Raw genomic sequence first — 24,874 nt, forward strand, 5'->3', positions numbered from 1 at the left:
GGTGACACAGCCCCTCCACAGCCCAGATTTTGTGCCCTACGACTTCTGGCCTTTCCCAAAACTAAAATCACCTTTGAAAGGAAAGAGATTTCAGACCATTGATGAGATTCAGGAAAATAGAATAGGGCAGCTGATGGCAATTGGGAGAACTGTGTGAGGTCCCAAGGTGCCTACTTTGAAGGGGACTGAGACATCATTCTCCTATGTGTAATGTTCCTTGTATCTTGTATCTTCTTCAATAAATGCCTCTATTTTTCTTATTGCATGGCTGGATACCTTCTGGACAGGCCTATATATCATCCAACAGTGTTATGTATAGTCAGCATGCTTATATTACATCCCTAGTACTTCTTTATCATGTAACTAGAAATTTGTACCTCTGACAACCTTTCTCCAGTTCCCTTTCCCTAACACCCTGACCCCCAAATCAGATATATGGTTTGCAAACATTTTTATTCCATTCTGTAGGTTGTCTTTTCACTTGGCTGTTTCTTTTGCTGAGTGGGAACTTTTTTGTTTGATGGGGTCCAACATGTTTATTCATTTTGTTGCTTGTGCTTTAGGTGTCAAATCCAAAAAATCACCACCAAGACCCATGTGAAGGAGATTTTTTCTTCTAGGAGTTTCATGGTTTCAGATCTTACATGTGAATCTTCACTCCATATCGACTTAATTTTTGTGAATGGTATAAGGTAGGGGTTTAATTTCATTCATTTGCATGTGAATGTACAATTTTCCCAGTACCATTTATTGAAGAGACGTTTTTCCAGTGAGTATTTTTGGCTCCCTTGTCAAATATTAGTTGACCTTATATACTTGGGTTTATTTCTTGGCTCTTGATTCTGGCCCATTGATCTATTTGTCTGTTTCCATGCCAGTACCATGCTGTTCTGATCACATAGCTTTGTCATATAGTGTAGCTTTCAATCAGCAAGTAGGATGACCCCTCTCTGTTCTTTTTTCTCAGGGTTGCTGGTAATTCAGGGTCTTTTGTGCTCCATCTAAATTTTAAGATTTTTTCTTTTCTTTTTTTAATATTTCTAATCATTCTGTTTTATTTTTTAATCAGAACATTTTTCTATTTCATTAAAAAAATGCCATGGGAATCTTCATAGGAATGGACCACACAGTTTTTGAAAGCCCAGAAGAGATCGATGGGAATGAAAATGATTGAAATCTTTGTACTTTCATTGGCTAGAATTATTGTGATCCCTCTGAGTGAGTGGAAAACAGGTATTACTAAGCCTCCTTCTTGAAACAGAATTCAAACAAAACAAGCAAATTAGTGTAGAAATTCCCCTGAGCACCTACTGGATGGTTCTTTATCTCACAGTCAATTTGAAAAACAAATTTTACAATAAGATACTTCCAGGAGTATTTTTATATCTTGAAAAACAAACAAACAAACAAACAGACAGACAACAAACCTTCCTTATGAAATATCCACTCCAGGCAAAAATTTCCCCAAATAATTCCAAAAGTGTCATGGATTTCAGTCTATTTTGTTGGAGAATTAAGAAATCTGAATTCTTTATTCATTAATACCAAAATAAAATTGGACTGAAAAATTAAATTTTATAGTGTAATAGCAAATCTAAATAAAATCAAATGGCTTGGCTTTCTTTCTTCTCCATTCAAATGTTTGTTAATATGGTAAATAATACATCCCAATATTCTTTCTTAATCAACACTGGGCCTAATTTTTTTTGTATTTAATGTCCATTTAACTTAATGTTGTATAAAGAGATATGAGAAAACTATTTTATCTGTAAATAACATCTTAGTTGCCATAAATTATTCCCTATTGTGCCTCTCTGCAAAGGTATGATAAAGGTTTGGTAGAGGTATGGTGAAGGAAAAAACAAACAAAATAAGACAAGGCAAGCTTTGGAACAAATTGCAAATATAAATAATTTTCCTATTCTTTCTACATTAAGGAAGGATAAGTAGGAATTGAACCAGATAACATTGCTGTGATGTAGTGATACCTGGCAGTAATGTGTTTGGTACTGAGTTGAGAACAATTCATTTTGTATAGAGGATATTTAACCTTTCCTGATATTATGGATTCCTTCATAAAGATTTCCCTGTATTTGGTCTCTGATAGCTTAACATACTTGAGAGTCAATGAGAATGAAGAGATCTAGTACTTGCTCAACAAAGCTTATTACCTTGTGGGAGTAACTATAGACTTTATTTATTTATTTAATATTTGCTCTGACTTGATGAAATCCTAGCTAGAAAAACTAAAAAGCAATGGAACAAAATTGTATTGTATTTTGGTTACCCAGTTGGAAAAAAATGAATATTTTATAACTTCTTTTCTTTTTTCTTAATATTTTTCTATTTTAATTAATACTTGGTTATTTGCAAAAACCTTTTCATCACAGTTAAGACTGGTGATGAAAAGATATATGCAATCTGTGTAATGGGTAGATCAGATGATAAATAACCATATATGTCAAAACAATAAGAACAAACTTATTTCCACTGCACTGAAAAGGTGATATGCATTATTTGTGCTGAGAGTAATTCACATAGAAAAGTCACCTGTACACACACATAGACAAGTCAGATAAAGAAATCACTGAAGTGATTACTTTCTTGTAGTAGGCATCTACCAATGGTGGCTCAAAATTCCAGTGACAGTCTCAGTGGTCATGTAGCCATATATCTAAAAATGCCAGAGGTGTCATAGAATTTTGGACCACAGAGATGGGACACTGACACCCTGGAATACAAGACTGAAAAGTGCTTGGGGACTCTCAAAGTCAGTACAGGGCAGAACTCTCTTTGACAACAGATAAGCCATTCTTAAGGGACACTGGTATAGATTTCCGCTGAACGTGGGATAAATTTTTCCTTCAGTTTAGAGGCTCTCTGTACTTCTTTCCAGGAATTTTTCAGCACATTAAAAGAATTATTCCACAACTGTTTTAAAAACTAACCAAAGATTTTTCCCACATTCCATTGGTGCCTTTGTATATTTAAAAACTTATGAAACATGTTAAATATATGCATGGAAAATGAATATAGATAAACATTAACTCCAACAAAACCAGTTCATTCAGGTCTACATTTTAAAACTTTTAAATGTAAAGAAATCTGTAATTCACACTCCAAGCATTCATTCTACCACACCGGATTTGAGGTAAATCTGCATGGCTGTTGCATCTGTTGTTCTGCCTTCATGCTTGGAACTTTCCCTAGTGGTCTGAAAAAATGAAAACTGACCTTCCTAGAGAGCCTGTCATATGACCAGAGACTTAAACACAGGCAAAATCTTTCAGAATCTCTAGTAATTAATTATCATCAGTTGTCTCATTGACAGCTGGGGGCCACATTTAGCCAACCAGCTGCCCTGTGTTGCACAATGCTATGTTTGTTCTAAGTCCCTTGGGTGATTCTTGCTGTATGTAAAATAGCAGCAGTTGGAGTACCATTTGCTTCCACATAGATGCTTTATGACTTGTGTGTCAGGACTATGGCAACCCTTCAGACCAGTGAATGCCTGGTAAATACCATGAGATGAGTCCTTGGATGTGAGTGGAGAGAACAGGAAATTATTAAACCACAAGTGGAAGTAAAATAGAACACCCAATAAAATGGCATTAAAGTGTGAAGTTTGTTCAAGACTGACTTAATTGTTTTGTTTATTAGGAATTTTATGTGGAGATTTTAGGTGCAGGATCAAACCCTCAACAGGACCCTTGTGAATATTTATGCCCAGCTATAGAACATAGTTTGGTGCAAAACATGTTTTATCAAACCAGAACAAACACAATGCACAGACTCTAGCCTGTAACTAGATCTTACTGATCTATGAATTAACAGATGATATTCTGCATGCAGTGTCTGGTGCCCTTGTCTGTTTCTTTAAATATGAGAAACATACTCTTTCATAATACATCAAAATAAATCTGAACCTTGGAAGAAACAGTGAAGTAAGAAGATCCTGAATTTGATCTGTTACCTAAATAAAACTCAGAATTAAGAGGCCAAGGGCTAATATATTCATAATCTTACAGGAAGTTCAGAAAACTGGATGCTGCTTTTGTCCAAATTTTTTTTGGTGTTTTATACATGTTTCTCAAATTATTTTAAATATTTTGCATGTTTAGCAGAGACTATGTTCCTGTTCCAAGGTTGCTGTTCAGATAAATTCCTTGTTCATTTCTTTACCTGACTGATATCTTCTTAGGAATTGTTTCTTATGAGTTTAGTATTAATTCAAATTAATGCATGGCTGGGGCTGGGTAGTAGTAAAAGGGATCAATTCTGAATTCACACAAGTTCTATCTTGTCTACTTTTTTTTTTACTTGATCAGATTTATCAAAGGCAAGTTTCAGCTTTTGTTTGTTCTGAGATCAGCTGGCTGCTTCTCCTTTCTTTTTGAAATGACTACTGTCATGGATGTCAAGATTCATAAAAGATCAACTCATGGCAATTATGTAGTTAACATTTCCACATTTTCCAAAATAAAAAAAATAACACGTGTGCAAAAAGACCCGTGTTATGTTATATTTGTGTGTGTGTGTTTACTAATTGTGTAACTATAAATTTGGTTTTAAGCTTGCATCTGTAAACTTGGTTTATATCGATGAAGACTTCTTTGAACTATTAGCCACTTAGGATTTTAGTTAAATAAGACATTGTCGCACTAAGCAAATCTTAGTAGCCATCACAATTTTGCTAGCCTTCCGGTGTTCCTTTTCTTGGCTTCAATTTGATATTCGTCTGACATGAGTTTGAAAAGTATTTTTCAGCTTTGTAAAATTCACATCAACATCTGTTCACTACTATAACAGTTTATGGATACATGGAAATTTGAAATGTAAATCAAGTATCATTTTCTGTTTCAACTTTCAATTAAAAAGAAATAGCTAGATGTTTTAAAGGAATCAATGTTAGCAGAAGACTCTCACATAAACACCTTTTTACCTAGAATCAAAATTCATGCTGGCCAATGTCATTTTCATTTTTAGAGTCATTTGCATCTTTGTTATGCAGTGAGGAAAACAGTTTTTTCCAAAATACTTCTGCTGATAAAAAATGTTTAAAATTTGGCGATATTGGTCAATCTATTGTCCTAACCTTCATTTTAGTAAGGGTTATACTGGTGTTTATGAAGAGAGTTGGAAACAGGCTTTTCCACATTCAAAATTACTTCAGATTTCCCTATTATAAAGGAGAGGGTTCTCTGATTTAGAACTAGGTAAATTTCAATAGTAGCAACAGCGTTAACAAACATGTATGTGCTTTATGAAGCTAAATGGCATATATAAACAATGATGGTTTGTACTGAGTGAAGGCACAGAAGGAAAAATGCACAATAAGAGCAGTAGGAAACTAGACTAGATCCTGGTTATAAAGTTATGTAAGAATGCTTACACAGAATGGTTATATAAGAATGCTTTCTATCCAGTGGCCCTGTATTTCCATCTCCTGGTAGTTATAAGTTATTTAATCTTTAGTTCTTCTTAAAGAGTGAAATATATTGAGAAAATTAGTGTTAAGACAATATAGCCAACCCTAGGAAATCAGAACATTGTAATTCTTCAGTATCTGCTTGAATGTTTGGAATTTAAAACTGAATAGAGGAGCATCTAAAATTAATGGCATCTAAAATTGAATGTCTATACTAGAAATACCAGTCTTTCATTTTCAGTTTTTACAATTCCACTTATTCACAGACCTCTTTTTGTTTTCCATTGTCAATGGTGAACTTTGATAGCACCCTAAAGTAAAGCCAGTTACTAGGTGGAAGTATTCATTATCACATTTCAACTCCAATCAGAAAGATATACCGATGTGCTTTGGTATCAGAGAGCCCTACCTTGGCAATTACTGCCAATTCTTGAAATGTTTACTCATATGAAAGTGGTCATAATGATACTTAGCTTTCAGGGTTGGTAAGTATTAAGACATACATGTGAGAAGTGTTTTAGCCCAGTTTCTAAGTCCATAAGAAATGGTGAGCTGTTATCAAAACAACTTTCAGTGGTCCTTTCTGGTAAGCAGATAATTTCATCATCCAAGTCAGGAAGGCTTCGAGGATAAAGGCAGAAATTATTCATGATTACATTGGCACAGAAGATGTAAACCAGGCCCATGACAAGCTAAGAACTATGGATAATCTGTTCCTGACCCATCCCTCCTAAAATAAAGTAGGCTTGTTAGACCTTAATGGAAAACAATACATATACCTTTCTTTTTAATAGAATAAAAATGGCAACATGAGAGGTTAAAAAAACCCACTTCATAGTTTGAACAAAAGTGACTGTCTCTGATAATGTTCTTTTCTCTGAAATCTACCTTACTATTAATATAGCCACCCCAATTTTTATTAGTATTAATATGATATATATTTTCTATCCTTTTACTTTTAACCTATATGCATTTTTATATTCAAAGTTTCTTGGGCCTGGACAGGTAGCTCAGTTGGTTAGAGCATTGTTCCAAAACACCAAGATCATGGGTTCGATACCTGATCAGAGCACGTACAAGAATCAACCAAAGGCTGCATAAATAGATGGAACAACAAATCAGTGTCTCTCCTCTCTCTTCCCTTCCTCTCTCTGTCAAATCAATCAATCAATCAATCAATAAAGTTCATTTCTTGTAAGTAGCACTTTTTTTTTACTTTATCTGAGAATCTCTGACTTTTAATTGGGGTGTTTAGATCATTTATGTTTAATATGATTATTGATATGTTAAGATATAACACTGTCATTTTGGAATTGGTTTTCTGTTTGTCCCATCTGTTCTTCTTTTTCTTTTTTCTTTTCTGCCCTATTTTGGATCAGTCAAATATATTTTGTAATTTCATTTATCTCCTTTCAAGTGTTATTAGCTATAAATAATTAGCCAATTCAGTTTTCTCTTTGGGGTTTATAGTATACATCTTTATGTTTTCTCGGTTTACTTATAAGCAATATTATACCCCTTCATTTATGTATAAGAATCTTACAATTGCATAGTTCCATTTTCCATTATGGCCTTTAAATTAAACAGTCAATTATCTTTTAAATAGATTAAAATAATAGGAAATAATCTTAGTTACCATTTCTAGTGCTATTCATTTCCTCGTGTAGGTTCACAGCCCAGCTGGTACTGGGTAGGCCAAAAAGTCCATATGTTTATTTTTCCATAAAATAAAAGACACACTTTTCATTTTTACCAATAACTTTACTGATTCGGATATTTTGAGTATGTTGGCTCTCTCCTGCTATTGGCTTCTAGTGGGTAGAGGCCAGGGGTGCTGCTAAATATCTTTCAGTGTATGAGACAGCCTCATAGCAGAGAACTATTTGGCAAAAGTGTCAACAGTACCAAGAAACTTCGCAAACCACTTTTGACACATTTGATCAGTCACGGCACCTCCATACACTGTACAAATCTTTTTTTGCATTTCAGTTGCATTTTTACCTTCCTTGAAGTAATAAAGGATAATACACTAAAAATGTTGTGTTATCTTACCTTTTCAACATCTATAATATTAAGATGTCTGCACAAAAATTCACCAATTTTGACGTTTTTTAAAAAAATACACACTGATATGACAACTGTCACAATACAATCTAGCAAAAATTGTTTTGAATTAAATTAAAGGTAACAAAGCACTAGTAGAGCCATCATACAGAAAAAAATCTAAATGAAATTTTTGGCCCATCCAATATTATTTTCATTCTGTCTGAAGGACATCTATTCACATTATATGAAGTGAGAGTGACGATTTTTCAACTTTCTTTCTGAAAATGTCTTTAATTTGGCTTTGTTTATGAAAGACATTTTTGCTGGATATGGAAGTCTACATTGACAGTTTTTCTCTTTCAGTACAGAAAGATATTATTCTCCTTTTTCCACTTGCATTATTTCTTACAAGATACCTACCATCATGCCAAGTTTTGTTCCTTTGTAGTATAGGCACACCTCAGAGATATGGTGGGTTTGGTTCTGGACCATCATGATAAAACACTAGAATAAAATGAATAGTAATCTTGTTGTTGGCAGAGGATCTTGCCTTCACTTTATAAAAAGTGCAGCATCCATGAAGCACAATGAAGTGAAGTGCCATGAAATGAAATCTGCCTGTAAGTGTATCTGCTTTTTCTGGCTGCTTTTAAAATTCTCTCTTTAAAATGGGTTTTGAGCAATTTGGTAAAGTTGTTCTTACTGTAATTTTCTTCATTTTTTTATGTGCTTGGAGTTAGTTGAAGTTCTTCCATCTATGGATTTACAGATTTTGCCAATTTTGAAAATATTCTTTTTCAAATATTTTTTTTGTCTACTTCTCTACTCTCTTTTGGGGACTCCAATTACATGTATATTGGTCTATTTGAAATGTCTCCATATTTAACTGGTGCTCTTTTCACTTTTTAAATTATCTTTTTATCTTTGTATTTTGTTTTAAATTTTTTCAATTACTATATTGTACAGTTCACTCATCTTATTTTTGGTAATGTTTAACATGCTACTAATCTCATCTAGTGTATTTTTCTTCCTAGACATTATAACTTTTATCTTTAGTGGTTTGATTTGAGTGCTTTTTATATCTTCCATGTCTCTACTAGACTTTTAAAATTATGTGGAAGACAATTGTAATAACCATTTTAATGTCCTTGCCATTGAATTTTAACACGTGTCAATATTTAGTTCTTTATTGATTGATTAATTATTGTCCTCATTTTAGTTGTTTTTCCCCCCTTTCTTCTTTGCATGCCCAGTAAACTTTGATTGGATTGCCAAATCTTATGAATTTTAATTTTGGGAGTGAATATTTTTATTTTCCTGTTTTTTTTTTCTGGGAAGCTGTTCCATACTTTTTAGTCATAATTTTATGATCTGTTGGGTGGGTACAGAATAGTATACTCAATCTAGGGCTAGTTGTTCCCTGTTACTGCATTAAGATCTTCCTCATTATTCTCCTCAATGCCCTGTGAATTATTAGTTTTCTTTTGTTCTTTCACATAGTTTTCTCCTTGGTTTTGGGCAGCTTTCCTCCCGTGCACACACCAATCTGTACTTTGCCAAATAGTTTTGTGGGACCATTTGCAGCTTTCTAGGGTTCTCTCTGTGCAATCTCTTTTCTCTAGTATTCTGTCTATGAACTCCAGCTGCCTTGATCTCCCCGAGCTGTCACCTCCATCTTCTCAAGTCAGGGAGTCCCCTGGGTTCTGCTTGAACCCTCTCTCTCTGGAATTCTTTCAATGCTATATGTAGGCTTGGATAATCCATGGCTCATTTCACTTTCTTCCCATCTCAGAACTATATTTTGTTGCTTAATGTCCAATGTCTTGAATATCACTCTTTCATACATTCTGTGTAGAATTATTGTTTGTTTCAAGTCCAAAGATAAATCTGGTTTCTATTACTTCATCTTGAGCTGGCTGTACACTTTTTGCTGCTTATTTGGACAGACAAATGTTCTCACTGAGAGTGACTCCCAAGATTTTGAAGACATTCTTAAGTCTCTATTGAGAATTGTATCTAGCTATTTTAAGAATTAAAGTTGATAATAAAAAGTTAAGTTCACCAAAGCAAGCTAAAGATTTTAATTGAATATTTTAAAGTATTTTATTTGGGCATTTATGTCCATTTATTACTCTTTTCTAATGCTTTGAATTTAATGCTTATAATTACAAAAACAAGGAAATGTAAGGAATTTTGAAATCATGTCCTGCTTAGATTCCCTCAAACCTTCAGTTTCCCCATTGTACTGTACAGATACTTTCTATTTGTACTACGAGATGAACATTTGCAAGTGCTAACTTATAAAATCTGATTAATGCAGTGAGCTGCACTTCTGAAAAATGTCCACAGAAATTGAATTTTACATATAATTTTGGGGGTATTTTTTGACCTCTTGAAAATTACTCATGGACCCTCAGTTAAGGCTCTCTGTTTTAGTGAATGGGACACCTGCAGGCCATCCTTCGAAAAAATGGTTTCTCTCAGCAGAGCATTTGAAAGGTATTTAGAAGGAGTGAATTAAAAATTCATAGTAGAAAACATCTTTAAGAAAAGGCTGGGTTCTATAGTAAGTGCTTCTGGCTAGATTTACTTTTGAGAATTTCTTAAATCCTCTTTAAAGTGAAATACCCATGTTTTTGTATACAATCCTATTCTGAAATTCTTAAACATGCTGAAATGTGAGAACCCTTGAGCTGAAAAAAGGAACAAAGGAAATGTCTGTGTATAGCTGTTTGGGTTTCCAAAATAGCCCTCTCTAAGCTTTCCAATTCCTAGGTTAAATAAGGTGGAAGTAGAAATGCTTAAAGTAGGCCTGGAGACAGGGTTCGGTTCATCTCATTTGAAGAGTAAACATCTTAAAATGTTTAATTTTAATCTAAATATATCTAAATAGATTTTGTTCTTATGAGGATCAAATAAAGTATGGAGTCTAGCCCTATGAGGATTGGTGGATAGTGGAAGTAGCTTATCATCTAAAATTACAGATATTTAAAGCTCCTATAAGTTTTTTGGGGGGTGGGGTGGAGATGGGAGAATGACCCCAAGTAAACAAAGCAATTTGAGAGATCCCAATGTCAATCTAATATAATTACAAAAACCAGCAATATTTGACTGACCCCCAACCATGAAATAAGGCATGATCTCTAAATTTCAAGTCTTTAAATTTAAGCAAAGATTTGTATATTTTAGAGTTAGACATGTATATATTCATCTATCTTGAGAGACAAAATTTAATTAAATAATTAATATTCGTGAGGGTCATAAACTTCTCTGAGTAGAGAATTCCATGATGTGCTATAAGATATAAATCTCTTCTAAAGTTTTAAAACCTAGAATATAGAGAATACTAAAAGCATTTCAATGTAGCAGTTGATGGAAATAAGAATCTCTCTGTATGTGAGAAGAATAAGAATTGAGTGGTTATAGTTTACAGGGGTCTGCTTTCATGAGAATATATCACATAATTATGGGATGATTGAGGGTTATACCGTATATAAATAATTTTAAAAATTGTACAAAGCTCCAATAGAGAAAAATCAGTATCTTATTTAGGGGTATATATGTATATAATAAAATATTATATACATAAAAATAGACAAGGGGATGACAAACTAAGACATATTTGAATATTGATGGTAGTTATGTCTGAGCTGAAGGAGGGTGATGGAAAAGGGGTAGAACTCAGAGGTGGATTCAGTTCAGGCATGTCCAACCTTTTGGTGTCTCTGGGCCACACTGGAAAAAGAAGAGCTGTCTTGGGCCACATGTGAAATACATTGTGACACATAATCACAAAAAAATCTCATGATGTTTTAAGTAAATTTAGGATTTTGTGTTGGGACGCATTCATAGCCATCCTGAGCTGCATGTGGCCTGCAGGTCACAGGTTGGACACCCCTGATAGATATTCACTTCTTATTTTGACTCAGGTGGTAGGTTTAAAGTTATTTATTTATTTATTTATGTATGTATGTATGTATGTATGTATGTATTTATGTATTTATGTATTTATTTATATTTTTGGCTTAGTTTTCACAAACAGGAGTTTAAGGTTTGGTAAACATGCCGGAGGTCTGGCCAAAGCAGTCAGCAGGAAGAATTAGTGGAAGGGAGCTACCTGTGCCTGACCTTGGGCGCTGGTGGCTTAGCTCAAAAAGAGGGGAATAGGGTGACTCAGCCAGCTGGGTCAGTGTGGGCCAAGCAGAACTTCACTCACAACCTTTCTACCCAGGAAGAGACTTTCAAAGACAGTTTTTCTTTCTCCTTGTTGAAGTCCCAAGCCCAGAGTCCAGCAAAGGGTCAGGCAGAGGGGAATGGATAACGATTTGTCCCCAGGTGGACTGCAGGACACAGGGAACATGCACGTGCTTTGTCATCGGCATAGGCCGTGTGCCTCCACCTTATTTGACACGCCCTTGCATTGCCCTGGGGACCCTGAGTAACCTCCATTTGTCTTCCTTTCTCCCTGGTGGAGGTCTTATTTCTGTCAGGATGACCTATTTATCTGTAATAAATACATTTGCATGAAATGTGGCAGACTGGGCAAAACCCGAATAAACCCATGCACAAGAAATAAGAACCTTCTGATGAGGCTCACACTCAGCTTCTCAAAGCTGTAGAGGCTGTCAGGGATGAATTTTATTTTCCCAGAACGAAACTTACCTGCGAGAAGTGGTTTGAATTTCTGAGATCCACTCCTCCTTGACCTGATTTGCCAAGTTAATCTGTGGATACCCAGGACCCTCCCACAGAGGCAGAGCACAGACTTAAAAGGTAAGAGGTGGCTGTAAGTTTCAAAGTTTCACCTGGTGGCCTCACATGAGGTTTAATCAAGCTATAAAATGCTCAGTGTCCAGTGTTTAAGGACTCATTCTGTGTTGTGTGTGTGTGTGTTGTTGGACTTAAACTTCAAAGCTATTTGTCTTTTTATGTAAGATAAGCCATTTTGCAAAATGGACTGGTCAAGCAGTTAATACCCATATTCCATTGACAGGTTTTGTGTATTTTGGTCCTTGTAGATAACAAAGCAATTATAAAACCTGCATGATCCTGAGAGTGAGTTCCTTTGCATCTGGAATTTGCCAGTCCTGACAGCTCTTTGGGGGCTCCTGTGCTACACATCCTGGAAGCTCTTATAGCTGAAGTTTGGGCGTAGGGAGGATCTTCTTCCTCTTCCTCTGTTCGCTTGTGCTTTAAAAACAAGTCAGACTTCAAGAAGTGGCTGTAGCTGTCATACTTCTTGAGGCTGAAGATCTGGTGTTTGAGTTTCTGCAACATCATGGTGTGTGGCTCTTCCAGGATCTTGTTTGAGCTGGGATTGACTCTCAACTTTGACCTGTGATGACGTCTTGCTGGACAGAAAGGTCATGTGAATCTCTTTTGTCTTTGCCTGCATCTGCTTCTTATCTTATGTTTTCTTAAAATCTTCACATGCTGGCCAGAATAAAACATTTTCCTCACTGAATTCCTTTTTTAAAAAATTCCCAAAATCTTTTAATGCCTTCTGGGTCTTTGAGCAGATCCTCTGTTCAGCTGTGCTCTTGCGCTTCTGGTGGCTGCTGCTGGAACTCCCATCACTGTCCTGGGTGTCTGACAGCGGCACTTGCTTCCGGCTCAGATGGCTCCCTGCGTGGTTAAATGTCTCCACAGGCGCCCATGGGTGCCCAGGTGTGGGAGGAGGAGGAGGACGCAAAGGAGGGGAGGAGTCAGCTTAGCAACATCCAGTCTCTGTGCGTGGGCCTCCACCCTGCGGCCCTCCCAACTTGAAAGGTGTTTATTTTTATAATTCTGCTTTACAACTAGTATATTTAGTAAATCTATTTCAGGTGAAACATAATATTAGGTTTTAAATTACAATAAAGATGTTCTTATAAGCTTAAGAAACTAAAAGCATAATAATGACCTTTTTGTGTTAAAAAAGAAGTTTGTATACTGGCTCTTTTAAGTAGTTATAAATACATAACAGGATAAGCTTTGGGAGCCCCTGTAACTTTAATGTAAAATTTGTAATTGAGTTATTGATTCAGTATTAAAAATTTAAGAAATTTTATCAAGTGAATAAACAGTCATTAGGTATTAATAATATTAAATTCACCATATTTACAAACTTAATTATGTTCATGATGTATTTATTGGAGATTTATATTTATTAAGTCAGAGAAAAGAATGCTAAGAAAGAAGTAAAAGCCACAAATTTGATAGATGCTATTTAACATTTTAAAGGTGTTTTGTTAAATATTTAGCCACTAAATATTAAGTGGCCCTTCAGAAATAATTGCCAAAATCTGCCAGATTGTAAATAGGTGGTTTGATTGGTAACATAAATCTAGAAGCCTAAGGAAGAATGAGGATTTTAAAATTTTGATTTTAATAAATGTAACAATAACCATTAAAATCAAAACTAAACTTTCAATTAGTATTTTTTGTTAGTTAAAAACTCACTCATCCAAAGTACACCTAAATTTGCCAGGTGAATGCAGAATCATAGGCTTTAATAGCATCAAATCTGGGGCAGGTAGACATCCTTTTGTGAAAATTAAGACTCTTACAAGGGTACATACTGAAACAGAAGGCCACACTCAGAAGAGAGACCATCCATCCTAGCAGACATAGTCAGATCCTCCTTAAAAGAGAATGGGTTTACTGTGATACAAAGATGTATGCTAATTATGTCCTCAAATTATATGACACAAAGAAAGAGTGCAGCTATTTTTGCTTGGGGAAAAGAATGTTAAGTTACTGTAACAAAACAGGCACCTCCACTTTTAAACAATGAAAATGAAATAAATTATTAATAAAGCCCAATCTAAAGGTCTAACATTTAGTTAACTAGACTATAGAGTAAGTTCTAAATTTGCAACTTTTAGCCATTTCAGTTAACGGCTGTGCTACAGCTTTCAAAATTGGTGGCACTGGTTCCAATGTAATTGCTCTGGGTCTCCTTCCTGGCAGCTACAAGAGGGCAAAAGTCTGCTCTTGATTGTAATCATGAAACAAACATTTGTGAAATTAAAAAGAAAAATGTGTGTGTTTTCTATAGGAGGAGGATTACTTCAAAAGTTGGTATCAAATAAGGTACAGCTTTAAAGGAATGGGCACTGCTGAATTTAGATTTCCGGTGAGTTCCTTTTCAGTCTCAGCTCTGGAATTTGTCCGTCCCTGCTGCGGGGTTGTTGAGATGGAGGACAACTTGGGGTAGCTATTGTTTTGTTGTAGTTTTTTCTCAGGTCTTTTACTAAAGACTTAAGAAGTTGTATGACAAGGAACTTGGAAACAGTCTTTATTTAGTATGTTCTATTATGCACACACCTCCTTTACAGCCCCGGAGTCTTTAATTCGCCTCTGCGATGACATTAGAGGGAATATGGTATAATGAGTGCAGCGAGTTAACCCTCATCTTGAAACTCCACATCTCTTATAAATCATATTGCCATCACTAATTTCCTGTGAAGTTGAGGCCTGTATTCTACAGCAAGAGACAATGAATCAAAGAGAAGAGACTGGCTGAAGACTGAGTCTTTGAGCATGCAAGGGGCCTGAATTAAAAGATGTGGACATGGAGCCCTACTTTAACTGAAATGAAGTATGGTTTGCTCTTTGGAAAGAATCTGAGGATCAATTCCTGAGTGTAGGGATGCTTTTTATTTACTCATGGGACCAGGATAGACTGTAAACAACATATGTTTAAGCATGAAGTAGATTGAGGTGATATTAAGAGCAAGGTGTTACACTACTTGGGAGAGATAAATCAGTGTGATGAGTCAGGGTGTAGTGTGTAATTGACAGTGTGTATGAGTGAGTGATACAGACAAAGGGATATATAGAGTGACAGAATAATAGTCACTATAATTATGCCAATTTATTAATATATTATTTTCTACGGAAATGTTATGAAAGTGATACATTGTTATATTTCACTCAAGGTTTAATTATGTAAGGGTAAAACATTGTGCATTTAAATACATGAATAGCACTTAAAATCATGTAATGTCGTTTAAAAACTTACTGAATTTCCTTTAGAGGAATTAGAAATTCAGTTTGTTTTAGCTTTGTTAGAAACCCCTTTGTCTTCTAATTATACCGCTGGTGCACAGGGCAGTAGATAGCACTCTGACAACCTGCAGACTCATGTGTGAATATCTATTATCACAACTCCTAGTGTTTAGACCTTAGTAAAACCAAAGCATTTTTTAAGTGTGAAGTTGCTACCATTTCTAACAAAAAGGACTTATCTTCTAAAAAAGTAGAAGATTGTTCAAGAGAAAGATTTCTGGACTAAAATTAATTAAAACACAGACATATAATAAAATATCTTAAAATAACCAATGCAAAAAGCTCCTCATGCATGATAAATTTCCTAGAGTAAATTTTATCTTCTTGAAAACTTTTTCTGGGGGAAATGAGAGCTTAATTTTCAGCAATGGCAGAGAATTTCAATTATCAGAACAAGCTGAAGAATTACTGGACATACCTCTAGAAGGAGAGTAAAATAAATCACATTCCCCCAGTGACTGATTTCTACTTAATTTTCTCCTAGAAGCAATAATCCTAAGATTCCGATCACTCTCTTTTTAGTGATGTCCTATGTCCCTGCATTAACTTATGGATATCAGTCCTGATATTATGCTAAAAAATACATCTCGGTACAATGAATCACTAAGGATGACATAATTTATGGTGAGTATCAGTATCTGCATCAAAGTGTGCTCGGACAGTGAAGATTCATGACTGCAAAATGTAAACTGTGGATAATAAATTTATAACTTGAGGAAGTTTTTTTATAATGCTGTGGGAAAAGGTATTTCAAACATTTGAAAATTGAGCATATGCTGGTGTTCTGAAATAAGGGGATAAATCAGAAATCTTTTATTCATAAAACAAAGAGCTTCTTTTTATTTTGCATTGCCTGTGACCTTAACCTCACATAAACTGAGCATAACTCCCGTCACTCCACCCCTGCAATCAGCCTTTTCTTCTGCCAACGAGAAAAGCTGTTGCCAAATTACCCCGATTGTCCTGAATAGTGGACAAATAGTAATGGGAATGCTTTGAACTCATGAAACACCTTTCATCCACAAAGCGTAAAACACTTCAAAAAGAATAACTCACACATTCACATAATCACCCAACCCCTTCTTGCTGGGGATAGAGTTGGGGGTGGGGTAAAGTACAGCAGTGATGTGTTCTGTGTTCAGAAAAAGAAATTAAAATTTACAAAAGTAAAATAGTCTTAGATAAGGAAGGCGTGGGTATACCAAGGATGACTCAAATAGATCAAAACCTTATTGAACTCAGTAATGAACAAGAAGAGGTTGAATGTGAATTTGGGGGAAATGCATGCACTGGGCTAGGATGAAGGGGAGACAAGAAAGGTGTCTAGGGCAACTCTCATTCATGGTTTCGCAGTGCCTTGTTAAATTGTGTGCTGGAGACGCCTCTCTTGCTTCATCCAAGTGCTAGCAATTTTACTGCTAAAGCAGCAGTTCTGCCTTGGGCAGCATTACCACCTAGTCTTAGATGTGGTGTGTGTGTGTGTGTGTGTGTGTGTGTGTGTGTGTGTGTGTTTGTGTGTGTGTGTGTGTTGGGAAGAAGGTAGATTTTGTTGGCTCCAGACTGGAAGGCAATACTGAAATCTCGTAGGCACTGGGCAAAGGTCCTGAGATCTATGATTTAAAGTCAGCTCAATGTGTCTCCAAAGAAAATTCTTTCCATGCTATGGTGGGATTTTCACCTTGGTAACTCAGAGAATTGAGTTCCATTGCACTTGGTCAGAGTAGGTTTATACATCTAGCAATGGGGAGAGGAACTAAGTCTCTTTTCGTTCTTAGGTCATGGTTCAGAAAACGATGGTTTACATACTGATTATGAACAAGTTAGTCACTGTGACTACTTATTATGATACTCTAACAGATAACATTTTAAATGTTTTATTTTTTTATTAATGGGATTGTAGAGACCCCTCTTCGTTCCCTACTCACTATGCATTCCAATACTTTTTCCCTTCATAAAACCTTAATTTATTTAATCAATCCTTTTCCATTCAAACTATTTGACTGGAGGGATGTTAAATCCAAATTTGATTCCAGGCATGGTTTCTGACTGGCTTAATCATAGTAATCCCCCTTTCCACTACCAGTGATTGATTCAGGAATCCTGCCATAAGTTTATCAGCAAATTAGAACTATTCTTAGTTCAGGCACAGATATTGGTATAAATTGGCCCAGTCAGTTTGAAGGGAAGCACTTTAATTGCACAATTGCACATCTTCCATCCCACCGTATGCAGCTATGGTTACTGCTGGTCTTTGTCCCCCATTCAGAAATGGACCTGGATGATGATATTAAAGGTAGATCAGAGAGAAGAAGGCAACCTGGGCTTTTTATGACACCACTGAGTCACTGAATTATCACAGTCAGGGCTATCATACCATTAGCTGAGATTTGGAATTTATCTTAAAAGATAAATGTATCTTTTCATATCTATGCCTTCATATAGTATGCCTTCATATACTATATATACATATGAGGGGGACCCAAAAAAACAGAATTATTTTCTGGAGGGTGGGCCCCTTATAATACAGGCTTCCCCCACTGGGTGAGTGTTCTAGGAACCCAGCTGTATCAGTGTACCAGCTGGCATTGTTGTGAGAGGCTGCATTCAGCTTCAGTGAATTTTTTTGAAGAGTGTTTCAATACATTTGCCCTTTTCATGATGGATTTACTTGTGCACCTACCCACACCAGCTGAGTCAGCAGTTTTTGACCAAAAAAATGTTATGACCCCTGGCCCCACCTTCTCTATTCACCGGATCTTGCCCCATGCAACTTTTGTTTTTGTTTCCCTAGATGAAAAAAGTCCTCAAAGGGTAAAACCAAAAACAGCAGAAGGCTTAAAAAGCGTCAAAATCGACGAGTTAAAAAACTGTTTTGAGCATTGGGGAAAAAGTCTTGATAGGTGTATTGTATCAAATGGAGAGTATTTTGAAGGTGACTGAAGTTTAAACATCTAAGCATAAACACATAATTTCTTATAACTAAATTCCATTTTTTGAGGTCCTCCTTCATTACAGATATTTATGTATAAATGTATATATCATATAGAAATATATGTAGTTTATATACTTACAACTATACATATGACAGTTAATTATGCTTACACATTCATTTTTGCATATGTAGAATGTTATTAACTAATATTTTATATTTTTAGTTTTTTAGAATATTAAAACTATTTTCATTGTTTGTCCTATAAACCACCCACCATCATTCTAATAATAAATATGCATTCTGAAATAGAGAATCTCAATCAGGCACCCTGACAATTTGATTGGTTTTCAGAAGGCAGTAATCTGGGTTCAAAGAGACAGAATAAAAATTATAAATTTTGAGATTAAGTCTTAAGCAATATGCAAGTAGAAGACACAGACCAAAAATAAAAGGGAAGAAATACAGCGTATTCACTGGCCAGTGAAGTTTTTAGTGATTTTTTCTAGGCTCCATCTCCTTGTCTGAACTGTGTGCTCTTGTGAGTTGGCCCTGGTTGCCCCACCTTCCCGTGAACAACACTCCCTGATCGTCCCAAAGGAGCATCCAAACCAGGAGCAGAAGATTCCTAAGGAGGAAAACAAAATGGACTTTCAGTTTTCCCATGGGGTTTGAGGCAGTGAATTCATGTAAATTTATTCAGAAGATCTTCTTTGATAGTTTAGGGCCCAGGTTTTGTAAATGATAAACAATACACCTTGTGTGTGTGTGTGTGTGTGTGTGTGTGTGTGGCTGATTTTTTATTTTAAACTAAATCTGAACAGAAGATTTTTTATTTTAAACTAAATCAAAAGGCTATGAACTAACTACTCAGGCCGAAAAGGTCTTCAATATTTGACAGAAATTTAATATTTATGGAGATCTGGATGCCCCAAGTCTGGGAGTTCTGATGTTTGATAATAGCTATAGTAAGACAGATTCACATTCAACCTTGGAGACTGTAGAAAGTAAGACCCTTAGAAAGTCCTGAACAAAGAGCTGTAAAGGAGAGTAGAGCGTAACATCCACAAAACAAACGAGTTTGCTGCAAGGTGTATGAGGATGGCACAGCAAAGCATACAGCAGAGGTGGACATGCTACCAAGCCATGGATACATTTTGATTTTTATGACAACTGATGAACTGTAGGGGATGCTTTTTTATTTTATATAGAAAGCAGAGACTTAAATAACTTTATCAGGTTCCTCCTTCCACCCTGTATTGTACAATGTACAATTTTTTTGTTTCGGCATGCACATGAGTGGGGGTGGCAGAACCAAAATTTGAAGTAGCATTTGCCTGTAAGGCAGACAATTACATGAAAATGTAACTGGAGGAAAGGACTAATCACTTACAAAAGAGTTCAGATTATTTGTTGTTATACTTTGGGAAACCATTACTTTATCAGATTACTAGTTGTTATTTTAAGAATGACAGGAAGTCCAGTTTAATGTTATAGAAGAAAGTTAAACAATTACTATAAGTTTGCATTCCATCAAATTAATGATAAGCACGGACATCTTGCTTTCTTCTAAAGTAGCTGTATTAAACTAAATTTCCTCTATGCAACTGTAAATTTTAATTTCTTAGTTAGTCCAGTATGAAGATTTACCTCCAGTCATGATTAGAAGTGCTGGGGTTGCCAAAAAGTCCATATGGTTTTTTTCCCATAAAATAAAAGATACCTTTTTCATTTTCACCAATAACTTTATTGATTTTGGATATTTTGAATATGTCAGCTATCTCTGGCATGGTGTAACATTGATTTTTCTCAATTAATGTCTCAATTTGATTGTTGTCAACTTCAACTAATCTACCAGACTAGGGAGCATCACCCAGCAAGAAATCTCCAGCATGAAACTCTGGAACCCATTTTTGACACATGCGATCAGTCACAGCACCTTCTCTATACACTGCATAAATCCTTTTTTTTTTGCGTTTCAGTTGTGTTTTTACCTTTCTTGAAGTAATAAAGCATAATATGCAAAAAGTTGTTTATTTTATTCCATCTTCAATATTAAAATGGCTTCACAAAAATTCACCAATTTTGATTTTTAAGTGTACTTTCATTGGGCAGCTGTCAACAATACTGGCTAATAAAATATTTCAAATGAAGTGAAAAAACAACCAAGTGCTACTAGAACCATCTTATAGAAAAAAAAAACAAGTTAACTTTTTGGCCAACCCAATACTTAGGGCTTCTTGGAGTTACTCAAAGTTTTATTTAGTATTTATTACTGATCTACAAAAAGTTGTGACATCTATCCCATCATTTGTTTGTTATTGGTGAGAAATAAGTGCATTTAAATGTTAAGTCTTATGGTAATATGTGTTTGTAATTTCATTATTTGAGGTGGAAACAACATGAAGTTGAGGTTCATAAATCATTGGAATGTCAAGAAAACTGTCAAATCTATGTTTTTCTTATCTATAGAAAAGGATTAAAGGTCCCTATCCTGATAGGATCAATTTAAAAGTAATGAGGGAATGGTTTTGAAAACAATTTTAAAAAGTGCAATGTGTTATATTTTTGTGCGGTTTTATTAATTGAAATATTTGAGGACTTGCATGATATATCAATTTGGATACTTTTCAGCTGCAGGTAATAGAAGCTCCAATTCCAACTGGCTGAAAGATAAGGGGATTTAATCAATTTGACTAACAGGTCCAGAAGTAGGTAGCTACAGGATTAGCTAACTCAGCAGTTCAATGGCATGATCATGGGTCTTGGTATTTTCCTTTAATAAATTTTCCTACCTTTAGCTTTCCACCTAGCTTACTTCAGGATCGCATATGGCTGCATCCAGCCAGCTGTCTCAGTCTGGGCTAGCTGCTATAACAAAATATCATAAACTGGGTGGCTTATTAACAAGAGTAATTTATTTCTTATGGCTCTGAAAGCTGGGAAGTTGAATAGTAAGGTGTTAGCAGATTGGATGTCTGCTGTGGGCCCTTTTCTGAGTTGGAAATTGCTAAATTTGTATTAGCGTACCCACACATGGTGGGAGAGGCAAGGGAGTACTCTCAGGCTTGTTTTACAAAGACACTAATCTTACTCATTAGGGCTTCACATTCATGAACTGATCACTTCCCTAAGTGCCATCACATTGGGTGTTAGGATTCAACATACGAATCTGTGTGTGTGTTGGTGGCAGTGGGGGTGGGGATACTCTGTCCATAGCACATGCCTTATTCAGTAGTGTCCTTGTGTCTCTTTTTAAGATCTGTGATGCCGTTTCCTGAAATCTTAATCTCAGCCCTAACAAAATTCTCTTTGTGTGTTTCATTCCTTAAACCAACTGTTGCCAAGAAACATTGAAGCAGTTGATTTAGACTAACTGGTGCCCCTTTTCCCTCTAGTTGAAAATGGGGGTCAGCCATTTCTGAGTCATGTGACTATCCATAGCAGTGCTGAGACTCAGCCTGAGGCAAGGAAGAAGAGGGATACTGACTCTTATGTAGCAAGCAATAAATAGTTGCCTCTGAAAATGTCCTCAGATATGATAAGTTCTGTATATCTTAGGACAGTTTACAGTTAAAGCAAACCAAAACCTAACCTAAAATGGCTTAATCAACAAAGGAATTTTATCGGCTCAATACCTGAAAAGTCTAGATTCCTACTGGTAGCAGGCATAGTTATACAGCAGGCTCAGGATACTGCTGTGGCTTCAGCCTCATTTCCAAAACCTTCTGGGTTCTGTTCTGTTCTGTAGGTCAACTTCATCTTTGTCTTCAGGCTGGCTTCTTGGTTGTAATATTGACTGCTAAAGTTTCAATTTTATATTCTTATATCACACCACCTAGAGGAAGAGAGGGCTTTCATTTGGTCACTGTAGAAGAGAGAGAAGTTTAGATCCCAGAAATTCTAGCAAATGTCTCATTATATATGGCTCACAGCTTTAATTGGTGATTATACCTATTCTTAGAGCAATAGCTGTGACTAGACAAGGGAAGTGCTGATTGGCCTCAGTCATCATGGACTCACCCCTAAAGTTCAGGTGGTGTCTGTCACAGTGAGATTTCAGCAAATAAAATAGGGTGAGATGTTTTCTCAGTGGAAAAAAGAGGGAGATGGATAACAAGGAGGCAGTCAGCAAGTATTCAACATGTAGTTAAATTACAGGTAGGGAAATTGAGACACATAAGCATCGGATGGCCTGTGCATTTATCATAGACAGTACCAGAATTCAGGACTTGAACATCAAGGAGAGGCTTCATCTACCTTACCACAATTTCCCCTTATATTCTCTAATGCTGTCTCTTCTTACGGTTTCTTTAACACAGGTTTTATTAACATTTCTATTGTATGCTATGTCTCATATTAGAAAATTATATAAATTTTCCTAGAGCTGAGTTTTGTTGACCACAAATTGAGTTTTCCATATATAAACATTATTTCAAGCCTTCCTTGTGCAGAATGTGCTTTGTGGCATTCACTCAAATTGTTGTATTTTAGGAAACGTAATAAATTTTAATCCATAGTAGGCTGAGCGAAAGTGATTGCTTAACTCTTCTTACTATAATAAACTCTTTCAAGACTCCTGAGTATTACAGATTTGGGGACATATATTTTACTATCTCATATTCATAAATGCCTTTATGAATTAAGCTAAAGCTAATATTTTCAAATTAATCCTTTTATATTGGTTTATAAAATGATTATCATAATTTCAAATCTGACACTTATTCTACATGGTAGTTATAAGGTATATTATATCACTTGACAGCTAGATTTGCAGAGGGAGACATTTAACATATAAAATCTCACTTGATTTCTTTCTTTAGTCTTAACTATTAATATTTGCTTAGAAAACCATGGGTAAATAGATAATTAGGATTTGATTCAGACTGCATCTCTGTCATTTAAATGAAGTTCTGTAGTAGGATTAGGAGAAAATCCAACAGACTGGACATTGTATGGCTTTTCACTGTAGCAGGGGAAGTATGACTTTATTATAATTTGATGACAGTGAAAGCTACATTTGGGATTAGAATATTTGGAACATGCTAGGTATAGTAAAAATCCTGTGTATCTTTGTTCTCAGAAGGTATTTTGGAAGCCAGTGAAACAGATAATTTATTTAAGAAATGTTAATTGAGGATCTATTATGTGCCACTTTCTAGGAACTCAATAGTGAGAAAATAAAGCGAAAACAATCACTGCTCTCTTGGAGCTTATATTCTGGTAGGGGAGAGAAAAAAGCAAGTAAAGAAACAAAATATTTTTGAGGAGTGATGAATGATATGAAGAACATAATTAGGGTACTGTGTTAGCACTTGGTGGAACTGTGGATATCACTATTCAATGAGGGTAGACAAGTAGGTGTCACTGAGCAGGTTACTTTTAAGCTGGGTCCTGAAAGACCTAGAGGGAGGAACACACTTGGCTTGTTCCAGGAATATAAAGAAGGCCAGCAAGGCTAGAGAATGAGTGAGGGTGGAGCTGGGGGAATTAAGATTACTGAGAAGACATTCAGGGTCCATGTCAGCTGCAGGCTTTATGCCACATTCAAATTTGGACCGTATCATTAAAACAAATATGAAGGCACTTGATCATTTCAAGCTGGAAATGATAAGATCCAATATGAATTTGAGTGGTTTCTGCAGCTGTTGATGGAGAATGGAAACAGGGAGACTATCTAAGAGGGTGTTTCAAAGGTATAGTGAGATGACAGTGATGACAGTGTAGATGCAAAGAAGTGGAAAAAAAATTTATATTTTGTGGACAAATTCAACAACACTTGCTGGGTGGAGTTTCCTCCTGTTAGGGTTATGTGGGCTTGTGGCACTTAGTTGTAGGACAGAGTGGCTTCCAGATGCTGGCTGTCAAGAGTTTTCAAGACTCTTAGGTGTGAAACCTCTGGAGAACTCACTGGCATCCAGTCCACTGCTTGAATAGTAGCTGAGCTTGAATGAGCCTAAGTTCTGAACATTGGACAAGTTTGGATTCTGAAGCAAAAAGGGATAGTCTCTTCGGAAGGGCCAATTCTCAGAATTGTGCATCTACTTTTAGGGCCAGCTGACAGGTCCAGAGTTAGTTTATTCTCTATTGTGGAAGTAAGCAACTCCTGGGTAAAAGTGAATTTTACCTCTGGATGCCAATTGGAGTGGGCTAATTCACAACCTATGGTAGGCTGTGTGATGTGGTTTCTAGAAGACATGATATTCTATGAAGATTTTTATTCTTGGCTTTCTGTCTGGTTCAGGTAAAAGCAAATTAATATGCCTAAAACTAGATTTGTAATTACTATTTCTTTCTCCAATAACCTGTTCATTTTCAGAGTTCTCTGTCTTAATAAATGGCACCACTATTCACTGAATTGTTCAGGCCAAAAACATGGTAGTTTTCTTGGTCTCTTCTCTTTATCTCATGTAGCATGT

At 35.7% G+C, this 24,874-nt stretch overlaps 1 pseudogene; it reads right to left on the reverse strand.

The window, feature by feature from the left end:
- The window catches only part of LOC123818052, a 43,617-nt pseudogene extending 19,121 nt beyond the window's left edge, over nucleotides 1–24,496 (reverse strand).
- Nucleotides 24,497–24,874: the final 378 nt, after the last annotated feature.

The sequence above is a fragment of the Phyllostomus hastatus genome, unplaced genomic scaffold (genome assembly GCF_019186645.2).
Source record: "Phyllostomus hastatus isolate PE091 unplaced genomic scaffold, TTU_PhHast_1.1 phas_contig_254, whole genome shotgun sequence".
Taxonomy (NCBI): Eukaryota; Metazoa; Chordata; class Mammalia; order Chiroptera; family Phyllostomidae; genus Phyllostomus; species Phyllostomus hastatus.